Genomic DNA, 13,450 nt, shown 5'->3' on the forward strand with positions numbered 1-13,450 from the left:
AGTGAAAGTGAAGTCGCTCAATAGTGTCTGATCCTTAGCGACCCCACGGACTGCAACCTACCAGGCTCCTCCATCCATGGGATTTTCCAGGCAAGAGTACTGGAGTGGCTTGCCATTGCCTTCTCTGAAATGACTTACCCAAGACTAATTAGCTATTCTGAGGCAGGGTGGAGGAGTCGGCTCTGGTCACCTAGCTCCCTGGTTCATACTGTAAACCATCACTTCAAGCTGCCTCCCAATGAGAATTTATAAGGATGTTAAATGGGATTTTGACAGAAATTTACATAGAACAACAACACAAAATGATCATTTTATGTAAGTTATCTAAACTATTCAACATGAACAGCATTATTTTCTTGAATGTGTAGTTATTTGCATAAAAGTTACTGTTTTCTTTGTAAATCTCTTGACAGCTTCTCATTTATCAGAGTTTTGTCAATGAAATGCCTGAAACATGTTATGACTCCTCCTTTAAAAAGCTGAAAATTTGTATGTATGTATTTTACATACTTCCCCAAAACTGCAGTGTGTGTTGGGTGGGGAGGATCTGCCTCAAGGCCATGTGTGTTCCAGTTGGCACTCATGGGACAATTGGCATCTAATTTTTTCGTATCTTTTGAGCCACTTCTCTAAACAGTAACACTTTATTGTTTCCCAACCAGAGTTCATCCTCCTGTCTCTTCCTAACAGAACTCCTCATTTTCTCATATATTTACCCCCAAATTAGTACATTGCTTTCCTCTGGCCATCATTAATCCAGAAATAGGCATGTGACTTAAGTGACCCTCATTAGGATGAGTAAAGACATTATATTCCATGGTTCTTCCTCATTTCTTCTTTTCTCTCTCTCAGCCCCCTCCCTCCCCTCTCTCTCTTCCTCTTCTGTCTCTCTTGAGGCTGAGGAAATATCAGTCCCAGTTGCCCCTGGCAGCCATCCTGCGTCTTCTGCAAAATGAATCAGCTCAATACAAAAGCCTGAAAACTGCAAATTGGAAAGAACTAGGTCCTGATGACAGCATTTAGTAGCTGATTGTGTTGTACCTGCAACTTACTCTCCCTTTGAATTTCCTGTCTTGTGAGACAAGATTCCCTATTGTTTTCCTGTAACTTACCGTCAAAAGCATCCAAATAAAAGCCCTGAGGCCTGCGCTTCTAAGTCAAGTATTTCCTACAAGCTCCATTTAGGCCCTTAGCAGCTTTGACGCTGATCTACAAATACTTCTCCATCTAGATTTTCAGCCATGGGCCCCTTTGACTCAGGAAACCTCTTAGAGGCTGTCTGGAGTCGAGTTAAGCAAGTCATGAGACTCCCTTAAGGTACTTTGGTAGCAGCAAAATCATGGACATGAATGAAGCAGGAAGTTGACATGGAAGGGATCAAACTGGTAGCAGAAGTTTGTTAGAGAAAAAAATCAGCATCTTTACACTGGAGGTGTAGTTTTCTTTCCCTGCAGCATTGGTGTGGTAAGAAACAAAGACAAGGTTTTTCAGAAAGGACAATATTATCAAGCACACACTCCACCATCCGTTCAATTCAGTCACTCAGTAGTGTCCGACTCTTTGCAACCCCATGGACCACAGCATACCAGGCCTCCCTGTCCATCACTAACTCCTGGAGTTTACCCAAACTCATGTCCATTGAGTCGGTGATGCCATCCAACCATCTCATCCTCTGTCCTCCCCTTCTCCTCCTGCCTTCAATCTGTCCCAGCATCAGGGGCTTTAAAATGAGTCAGCTCTTCACATGAGGTGGTCAAAGTATTGGAATTTAAGCTTCAACATCAGTCCTTCCAATGAACACTCAGGACTGATCTCCTTTAGAATGGACTGGTTGGATCTCCTTGCAGTCCAAGGGACTCTCAAGAGTCTTCTCCAACACCACAGTTCAAAAGCATCAATTCTTCAGTGCTTAGCTTTCTTTATGGTCCAACTCTCACATCCATACATGACTACCGGAAAAAGCACAGCCTTGACTAGATGGACCTTTGTTGGCAAAGTAATGTCTCTGCTTTTTAATATGCTGTCTAAGTTGCTCATAACTTTCCTCCCAAGGAGCAAACGTCTCTTAATTTCATGGCTTCAGTCACCATCTGTAGTGACTTGGGAGCCCCCCAAAATAAAGTCAGCCACTGTTTCCATTGTTTTCCCATCTATTTGCCATGAAGTGATGGGACCAGAGGCCATGATCTTAGTTTTCTGAATGCTGAGCTTTAAGCCAGCTTTTTCACTCTCCTCTTTCACTTTCCTCAAGAGGCTTTTTAGTTCTTCTTCACTTTCTGCCTTAAAGGTGGTATCATCTGCATATCTGAGGTTATAGATATTTCTCCCGATTATCTTGATTCTAGCCTGTGCTTCCACCAGCCCAGCGTTCCTCATAATGTACTCTGCATAGAAGTTAATTTAAATAAGCAGGGTGACTATATACAGACTTGACGTACTCCTTTTCCTATTTGGAACCAGTCTGTTGTTCCATGTCCAGTTGTAACTGTTGCTTCCTGACCTAAATACAGATTTCTCAAGAGGCAGATCAGGAGGTCTGGTAGTCCCATCTCTTTCAGAATGTTCCACAGTTTATTATGATCCACACAGTCAAAGGCTTTGGCATAGTCAATGAAGCAGAAATAGATGTTTTTCTGGAACTCTCTTGCTTTTCCGATGATCCAGCGGATGTTGGCAATTTGATCTCTGGTTCCTCTGCCTTTTCTAAAACCAGCTTGAACATCTGGAAGTTCACGGTTCACATATTGCTGAAGCCTGGCTTGGAGAATTTTAAGCATCACTTTACTAGTGTGTGAGATGAGTGTAATTGTGCAGTAGTTTGAGCATTCTTTGGCATTGCCTTTCTTTGCGACTGGAATGAAAACTGAACTTTTCTAGTCCTGTGGCCACTGCTGAGTTTTCCTTTGCTGGCATATTGAGTGCAACACTTTCACAGCATCATCTTTCAGGATTTGAAATAGCTCAACTGGAATTCCATCACCTCCACTAGCTTTGTTCATAGTGATGCTTTCTAAGGCCCACTTGACTTCACACTCCAGGATGTTTGGCTGTAGGTGTGTGATCACACCATCGTGGTTATCTGGGTCATCAAGATCTTTTTTCTTCTATGTATTCTTGCCACCTCTTCTTAATATCTTCTGCTTCTGTCAGGTCCATACCATTTTTGTCCTTTATTGAACCCATCCTTACATTAAATATTCCCTGCTAAGTTGCTAAGTCACTTCAGTCGTGTCCGACTCTGTGTGACCCCATAGACGGAAGCCCACCAGGCTCCCCCATCCCTGGGATTTTCCAAGCAAGAACACTGGAGTGGGTTGCCATTTCCTTCTCCAATGTGTGAAAGTGAAAAGTGAAGTCGCTCAGTCGTGTCCAACCCTTAGCGACCCCACGGACTGCGGCCTACCAGGCTCCTCCATCCAGGGGATTTTCCAGGCAAGAGTACTGGAGTGGCTTGCCATTGCCTTCTCCAAAATATTCCCTAGGTATCTCTAATTTTCTTGAAGAGATCTCTAGCCTTTCCCATTCTATTATTTTCCTCTATTTATTGCCTGATCCCTGAGGAAGGCTTTCTTATCTCTCCTTGCTATTCTTTGGAACTCTGCATTCCAATGGATATATCTTTCCTTTTCTCCTTTGTTTTTCACTTTTCTTCTTTTCACAGCTATTTGTAAGGCCTCCTCAGACAACCATTTTGCTCTTTTGCATTTCTTTTTCTTTGGCATGGTCTTGAGCCTTGTCTCTTGTACAATGTCACGAACCTCTGTCCATAGTTCATCAGGCACTCTGTCTATCAGATCTAATCCCTTAAATCTATTTCTCACTTCCACTGTATAATCAATCATAAGGGATTTGATTTAGGTCATACCTCAATGGTCTAGTGGTTTTCCCTACTTTCTTCAATTTAAGTCTGAATTTGGCAATAAGGAGTTCATGATCTGAGCCACAGTCAGCTCCTGGTCTTGTTTTTGCTGACTGTATAGAGCTTCTCCATTTTTGGCAAAGAATATAATCAGCCTGATTTCGGTGTTGGCTATCTGTTGATGTCCATGTGTAGAGTCTTCTCTTGTGTTGTTGGAAGAGGGTGTTTGCTATGACCAGTGCGTTCTCTTGGCAAAACTCTATTAGCCTTTGCCCTGCTTCATTCTGTACTCCAAGGTCAAATTTGCCTGTTACTCCAGGTGTTTCCTGGCTTCCTACTTTTGCATTCCAGTCCCCTATAATTAGAAGAACATCTTTTTTGTGTATTAGTTCTAAAAGCTCTTGTAGGTCTTCATAGAACCATTATACTTCAACTTCTTCACCATTACTGGTTGGGGCATAGTCTTGGATTTCTGTGATATTGAATGGTTTGCCTTGGAAACAAACAGAGATCATTCTGTCATTTTTGTTCAGTTGGGAGAGCATTAGACTGAAGATCTAAAGGTCCCTGGTTCGATCCTGGGTTTCAGCAGACAACCACCCTCCATTAGCTGTGTGTTTTATCAAACAAGTTACTTAGCCTCACTAAACCTCCATTTCCTCACCTGAAAAAAAATAGGACTAGCAATCCTATTATTTCTGATTATGTAAGGGTTACAGATAATATAGAGAGAATCAATTCATGTGCTGAGTCAAAAGTAGCAACCATTATGATGATGTTGGCTCTACACCCCTGTTGTTTCTTATGTAGTCAACAGATCTTTATTGAGCACCTACTACATTGTCAAGTATGGTCATAGACAAAGAAGGGAATTGCAGTATTCTTGCCTGGAGAATTCCACAGAGAGAGGAGTGTGGTGGACAGAGGAGTCCATGGGGTTGCAAAGAGTTAAACATGACTGAACAACTAACGCAGGACACATGGTCATAGGCACCAAGGCTTGAGAACACTTTCATTTCACATTAGTAGCTTTTGTGAGGCAAATATTCACGTATGTGTTGCCAACAAGTGAATACATACTTTTATTTCCAAAATCTTTCTTTCAAGATTAATACTGCTCTTTCTCCAGTCTTATTATAACTTACTCAAAATGTGGTTTATCTCTAAACAATACAAAAGCCAGTACTTCCTTTTAGAAAAATCACATTGTCTTCTTCCAGTCCAGACCTCATGGTCTACTATGTTATGGGAAAGATATTCTAAAGTTTAAAATGAATATCAAGAGTTCCATTTGGGAAGAGTAAGGAAAAGTCTACTCCCTTCTCTCTTGTAAAAATATGAGTTGGGATGATCACCTTAAGTCATCTTACTGAAATTAACTCTTATCCCAGGTATGAGGAACCAATTTCCTTGCCTATCAAAAAGAACCACACCTTCTTCCCTTCAGCATGTACTGTCTCTGGACATTTCTCAGCATTCCTGGACAGATAGTGAAAGGAAGTTGATGCATTCCTTTATATATGGCAGGACTAGAAATGACCTTCAAAAAGGAAGAACAACCTGTTCTTCAAAGGGAAGAACAACCTCTGAGGCAAGAATTCACAGGCAAGGTTTAGTGGTTCCTGCCCACATGGAGCGGAGAAGGCAATGGCAAGCCACTCCAGTACTATTGCCTAGAAAATCCCATGGATGGAGGAGCCTGGTAGGCTGCAGTCCGTGGGGTCGCTAAGGGTCGGACACGACTGAGCGACTTCACTTTCACTTTCACTTTTCACTTTTGCACATTGGAGAAGGAAATGGCAACCCACTCCAGTGTTTTTGCCTGGAGAATCCCAGGGACGGGGGAGCCTGGTGGGCTTCCATCTATGGGGTCACACAGAGTCGGACACGACTGAAGTGACTTAGCAGCAGCAGCAGCAGCAGCAGCCCACATGGAGATACATCCTTCACCTATGGAAAAGGGCATGATTGATGGAGGGAAGAGTGGTTTATCTTTGCTTGAGCTGGAGGTTTAAAGGGGAGGCAGTACCCCTGAGGCCATTCTGTTGATGGAAGCAATAATCATTAAAGACATTTCCCAAGGGAACAGGAAATCTCTGAGTTTTAAGAGCATGGAGCTTATTGCCCCTTGGCCATGTTTTTCCTCCATTGCCAACCCTGGAATTCTTAGTGTTTCCTTTGTTAAGGAATTTTACATGTCCCATTTACCCTTAACCCATATGGCTGACCTCAGAGAACTTTTCTCATTTCCCTCCAACAGGAAACCTCTCCTTTGGAGACTGATGGAAATGAGTTTCCTCAGGAAAAATGATAACAAAAGGACCCACCAGCACTTCTGCTCTGTCACCATTAAGGGCAAATAATATGTACATCTTGCCAATTCCTGCTCTGTGAATTAAACAACTGACCAAGTACATCCAAAGTGATCACCACCATTGAAAAAACAGTGCCCTTTAACTTTCTGAGAAAAGCTAACTGTTGTTCTTTTACTTGACTGAACAGTTTTATAGTCATTTCTTGACAACCAACCAGTTCCTTTAAAATATTATCAAGGTAAAAAAAAATTAAAAGCAAAGTTAACAAAGCCCATATTTTCCTATCTAGGAAAATCATGGAGTTTTTAATCATGGGGATTAAAAAGGACTATGTTTTCATGGTTCCTGACTCCATCAGAAGCAAGACATAAGGCAGACTGAGAAAGTTAAATAGAAATTTCCAATGTGAGGAGGCAGAAGAGGACAGCTTTGTACATGATTGTGGGGGAATGCATGCCTGGAGACTCCTGTTGGCTGAAGTGATCAAGGAGGGAGTTGAGAAAAGACCTTGAAGAAGGATTAGGGTATAAAGAATGACCAATGAGAGGAAGGGCATTCTAGTCATGAAAGTAAAGGGTCAATGAAGGCACCATGGTGAATTCCCAGAATCACTGAACCAAGGGCAGGCTGAGCTGGTATGCTGGTTTCAGATATTTAAGTTGTGTCTTAAAAGCAGTGAGGAGACATTGAACATTGTACAAGGGGATATTATGAAGAATGTGGAGCTTTATGACTGTAAATCTGGCAGATGTGGGAGGGAGGGATTAGAAGGGGGAAGACAGGAAGTGATTGCAGAGGCCATAGGGTCCTAAATCAGGGTGGTCACAGTGGGGAGAGCACAAGGGGAGTTGCAAGATGCTGACAATCAAGCATTTTCGCTGTGGAGACTCATTGAAGTTTTCATATTTCTTCACTACATTTAGGGGGGAAAAAACCACAATATTGTTTCTAGCAAGTTCAAAATGCAGAACACGATAAGGCTCTGGGTTTTTCAAACCTTTTGAGGTGTAATATTAAAAGCTTATGAGTTATAAATTCAGTATAAACCAGCACGCTTTCCCTTCATTTCCTGTAATATGGATAAGTAAAATGTGCATCCTATGTATGATTTGTGTATAAGTGTATCAATAATAATGTATAAAGAAAACATATCTAAAATTTAATCAGGGTTTCTGATTATAAACTGTATGAATCAGTAAGATAACATACTTAGAGTAGAATTTTCAACATCACAAATCTCAATATTACAGATATCAACCTCTAAATTAAATTTTCGTCATCAAATCAGGTCATAAAATGTCATAGCCTAATTCTCTTCTTATGACTAAGGATAGAGAAATGAGTTCTACCTCACATACTTGCTTCTCCCTTCACGGATCTCTTGATTACAGCAAAAGCCATATTGTGAGTTACGTGGTGGCTGAATGAGATTTTCTTAATCTTTTATCTATTCTCACACATATAAATTAGAATGAGGTGAAAGGCATTTTAAAAGACATTACTAACTGCCAACTTGTTCAATCCATTTGCTCCATGCCCTGCTCTATGCCCTGTTGGGATCACAAAACCCAAAGAAATATGGAAAGAATCATCAAGCTTGACAGATGGGAGCAGAGAATAAGGAGAGAGTGTTCTTGCTTTCATTCTCACACCCCTCAACATCACTCCCAGTGGGCTGGGCTTCCTCTGTCTGTAGGGAAAATTCATTTCAGACCTTAAATAAAATCTTTTCAGCTAAGTTCCCATGTTTAACTCTTAGAATGCAAAGAAATGCTTTATAGTTAGGAGACTTACTAAATTGGTACACGACTGAGCGACTGAACTGAACTGAACTGAACTAAGGCAGATATTATGTTCTATTCATTTAAACATTCTTTTTCTTTGCTCTGTCCCTACAGTACCCACCTCAGACCCTGGCAAACAGCAGATACTCAATTAATATTTATTGATTTGAGTTTCTGAATGGTACCTTTTTAAAGATAGAGTTTAAAAATATATAAGCCAGGAAAATTTATCAGGAGTCAAGAGAATTTTAATAAATATACCTCTTAGCTTTCACTTTTAGTAAATAGTCACTGTAGAGGTTTGTTGACAGAAAGCCCTGGGCCATATGTTTAGACAGTGCTGATGCTGATATATCCTTACAGCCATTACACATGGATTTGTGGACCTGACAAAATGCAACAGGGGATGAGTCCTTTATTGAATGGTCCTCAGATGGTTAATTTTGTTTGCTGATGGCAGATACCAAAGCTACAGAAAAGCTACTCTTGCTGTTCAAAGAACCTTTTCAATTTTTAATTTGACCTGGAGAATTACATGGTCTATGATACATGCAGACCAGCAGTTATCTCTTCTCATCAACTTCTTAGGTTGGTTTTAAGCCATCTTGGCTGAAAGCAGCTCTATTGTAGGTCTTTTTTCTGGCTCTAGCTTACACATGTGGTTCAATAACAAGATTCCTGATAAACTGGAACAGAGAATGAGGAAATGGCCTTTTAAATGATCCACTGATCGTCACTTCTCTGGGTTTAGTTTCTGCTTGACAGCCTTATTAAAGGAGAGAGTTGCACAAAGACAACTTGGAGTTTGTCTTCCAGGTCTTGGTCAAATGAGAGTCACAGCCTTTCCCAGCTGGAAGGCATTTTTAGAGGTTATCTTATCCAGCTTTGCTATTTTAATGTAAGAAGATTGATGCTCAGAGGATTAAATGACTTGCCCAACATTCTGCAACTCATGTTAGAATCAAGGCTAGAACTCAAGCCTGTTTGGGGCTCTTACCTTGCTGACATTTTTGCTGTTTGATGTTAGGGAAATCTAGGGGAAAAAAGAAAAAACCTAGTTTTCCATGACTTTTCCCTGCAAGAGTATCATTCTGTGGGGGACTTATTATGAGGTTTCTAGGTTTCTTTGGTTAGGCCACCACTTTAAATGGATGGGGTCCTGGAAAGAACACTAGCTGTGAGTTTGGCCTTGGGCTTGAGTTTAGTAGATAACCATCTCTGTAATTTATCGAGCACCTGCTAAGCTAAGTCACTTCAGTCGTGTCCGACTCTGTGCGACCCCATAGACGGCAGCCCACCAGGCTCCGCCATCCTTGGGATTCTCCAGGCAAGAACACTGGAGTGGGTTGCCATTTCCTTCTCCAATTGAGCACCTATCTTATGCTAAATATTATGCATATATTATTTGTATCTTCACAATGATTCTAGAAGGAGATACTATTTTATAGGTGGAGAAGCTGAGGTTTAGGGAGGGTAAAGTTTTTCCTACTTTAACAGTCATGCAGGTGTTCAGCCCCACTGTCTGATTGATTCCCAAATCCCCAGTTTTCCTCTATACCACACTACACTTATTGTCTTCAAGCAAGTTACTTAATGTATAGAGATACATTAAAATTCTTGCTAGCATTGGTATAGGCTGAGATGAGAAATAATGTATCTAGAGTACCTGGCTTTGGACTTGACATAGAAGACACTCCATAAAAGTCTATTCTATACCTATATTCCTCTCTCCTCTGATTTTTTCAGTTGGATTTATATCCTGAACTATATTGACTTATTGAAAAGAGAAAATGCAAATACTTACAAGGTGTTAGACAAGGTTAGAAGTGGATTAAACATTCCACGTGATAATCCCACACTACCAAAAATAACCTAATGGCAAAATAGAAATTGCAAAGCATTAGGCTCCAAGCCTATTCCCTGTGAGTGAAATAACTGAATCGGCCACAGCTAGAGAAAGTTAGTGCTTGAATTCAGCATCCTAAGTTTAGAATGCATATAGCATTTCCAAAAAAAATGTGTTTGGCATTCAGGTAAAATGTTGGACAGTGGATTTTCTCTCTATCTCCCATTTATTGATCCTTCTTGTATGTTCTATACAAAATGAAAAGATGCAGGCATATTCATTTAATTATTTCAAGTAGGCATCAGAAATTATTTGACCACTTCTTGAAACAATGTGCATTCTTTTGTACTACATTTCTGAAATTATAGTCTAAGTACAAACGTGATTCAATTTATAAAAGTTCAGTGCTTGAGAGATACATCTATTGTATTTAGCCAGGAACACTTTTTACAGTTGATCGCAATCAAAGAGGTTTATATTAAGAGGATAACAATGAAACTAAAACACAAATAAAAAGAATATCTTGCTTGATTCTGCCCCACAAAGGAGAGTGGAGGACAGATAAGGAAAATCACAATGATATAAAACAAGATCAGTAAGTTTTTAGAATTAGTAACTGACCTTAGGAAAAATCATTGCACAAACGCCTGAATGAAAAGGGTATGTGTTTATGGCTGAAATCTGAACAGACTGCATTTAAACATTCCATCACACAAGACTTGAGAGAAAGATGACTACTAAACAAAAAGTTCTCCTGTCTAGAAAAGCATAAGTTTCCAGGGGATGGGGTCTGTAATATTTATCATTTATAACTTTTTCTATTACATTGAACAGTGCTTTTCCCATAAAGAGTACACAATAATTATTAAATGAGTGAAAATAAAGAATAAAGTCTAATCTGTGGTAGCAGAAAAGCTTACCAGAGGGCTACTAGATAAAGATTAGACCTAAAATTTGCATGGAGCAAGGCTAAGAATTTCAGAGAGTGCTGGTGTAAGTTAGTGTCATTGTGCTGATTTTTCTGAGGGTAAAACAGGATAAAGAAGTCTGCCTAAATACATTATATGCTATGACATGACCTACCCAGGCATAGCATCTTTTTCTCTTCTATTCCAGGGTCTTTCTAATGTTCTTCCCTGTGGCAGGAGATAAATTATAGCTGCAACATGTATTTTTCAATAAATTCCCTATAAAATATTCCATGACCCTGTTTACAAGTTATCAACCAGGGAGTGAATCTTGGACAAGTCACTTGACTAATCAATAGAGATAGAAGGTTCTTTGGAAAACTAAGTGCTGTTCCAATTTTTTCTTAAACAATGATTTTCTGAGTTCAGATACTTTCAAAACCTCCTACTGAATTAATCAGCATACATTTTCTAATTGAAAATACACTATTTTTCTTTTTATAGGGCAGTAATCAGGTTGAATGGGCTTTCCTGATAGCTCAGCAGGTAAAGAATCTGCCTGCAATGCAGGAGACCCTGGTCTGATTACTGGGTCAGGAAGATCCTTCTGGAGAAGGGACAGGCTACCCACTCCACTGTTCTTAGGCTTTCTTGTGGTTCAGATGGTAAAGAATCTGCCTGCCATGCGGGAGACTTGGATTCAATCCCTGGGTTGGGAAGATCCCCTGGAGGAGGGCATGGCAATCCACTCTAGTATTATTGCCTGGAGAATCCCCCTGGACAGAGGAGCCTGGTGGACTACAGTCCATGGGGTCACAGAGTCAGATGTAACCAAGTGACTAAGCACAGCCCAGCACAATCAGATTGAATAGCTTATATACACAGAATTCGCCTTTATAGAAGTCCTCTATCCCACCCCAGAAGCACAATGATCTGTTGGGAATCAGTGTCGTCTGCACAGGGCTCCAGATTAGACTGTGATGAAAAGTCTGTGAACCTCTCTTTCCTTGTATGTCCCCACTCCCCCTCTTCCACGATGGAAGTCATCCCATTTTTACTACTCAGGAATTTCCTCCATCTTCTGGTCACTTAGTGTGACATCTCTGTGATGCTGCTGTCATCCTTGGCTTGGCAGTGGAATTCTGATCCCATCCCAAATCTGCTTCGACCAAATGCTGAATGAAAGCTCTCTGATGACAGCTGGCTTCCAGTCCCTCCTGGGCATCAGCAAGCAGGTGGACTCTTTCTACCTGCGTCCTACTAGCAGTTATAGAAAGGAGCAGCTGTGGACCAGAAGCAGAGAACTGGCATTACTCAGCTTCCTTTGGAGTGATCTGAGGTCCTGGGCATGCGGACAAGGAAGAAGGAAGCTTTTCCCCTTTTAAGTTTAAAAATAGAATAATCTATTTTACCAGAGGAGGTAATTTATCGAAAACCATATGGGCAGGAGGTAGCTGGGAGTGGAGGGAAACAACTGTTTTTATTTACATGTGAGCTCCACATTGGCTCATTGCTTTACAATAATTCTTTGGTTAATCTTTAGAATTGTTAAAGCAAAAGTAGGATCAAATTGCCAATATCTGTTGAATCATAGAAAAAGCAAGAAAAGTTCCATAAAAACATCTACTTCTGCTTTATTGGCTATGCCAAAGCCTTTGACTGTGTGGATCACAACAAACTGTGGAAAATTCTGAAAGATATAGGAATACCAGACTAACTTACCTGTCTCCTGAGAAATCTGCATGCAGGTCAGGAAGCAACGGTTAGAACTGGACATGGAACAGACTGGTTCCAACTTGGATAAAGAGTACATCAAGGCTATATATTGTCACCCTGCTTATTTAACTTACATGCAGAGTACATCATGAGACGTGCCATGCTGGATGAACCACAAGCTGGAATCAAGATGCTGGGAGAAATATCAATTACCTCAGATATGCAGATGACACCACCATTATGGCAGAAAGCAAAGAACAACTAAAGAGCCTCTTGATGAAAGTGAAAGAGGAGAATGGCTTAAAGCTCATAATTCAAAAAAACGAAGATCATGGCATCTGGTTCCATCACTTCATGGCAAATAGATGGGGAAACAATGGAAACAGTGAGAAACTTTATTTTCTTGGCCTCCAAAATCACTGCAGATGGTGACTGCAGTCATGAAATTAAAAGATGCTTGCTCCTTGGAAGAAAAGCTATGACCAATCTACACAGTGTATTAAAAAGCAGAGACATTACTTTGCTGACAAAGTTCCATCTAGTCAAAGATATGGTTTTTCCAGTAGTCATGTATGGATGTGAGAGTTGGGCCATAAAGAAGGCTGAGCGAGAAGAATTGATGCTTTTGAACTGTGGTTTTGGAGAAGACTCTTGAGAGTCCCTTGGACTGCAAGGAGATCCAACCAGTCCATCCTAAAGGAAATCAGTCCTGAGTATTCATTGGAAGGACTGTAGCTGAAGCTCTCATACTTTGGCCACCTAATGCGAAGAACTGACTCATTGGAAAAAACCGTGACGCTGGGAAAGATTGAAGGCAAGAGGAGAAGTGGATGACAGAAGATGAGATGGTTGGATGGCATCACCAACTTGATGGACATGAGTTTGAGTAAGCTCCAGGAGTTGGTGATGGACAGGGAGGCCTGGCGTGCTGCATTCCATGGGGTCGCAAAGAGTCAGACAAGACTGACTGACTGAACTGAACTGAGCTGAACTGAAAGTAGTATGGGGTGGGGATGGGAAGG

This window comes from Moschus berezovskii, chromosome 3, assembly GCF_049115385.1.
Source record: "Moschus berezovskii isolate FMDL1 chromosome 3, NW_MosBer_1.0, whole genome shotgun sequence".
Classification (NCBI taxonomy): Eukaryota; Metazoa; Chordata; class Mammalia; order Artiodactyla; family Moschidae; genus Moschus; species Moschus berezovskii.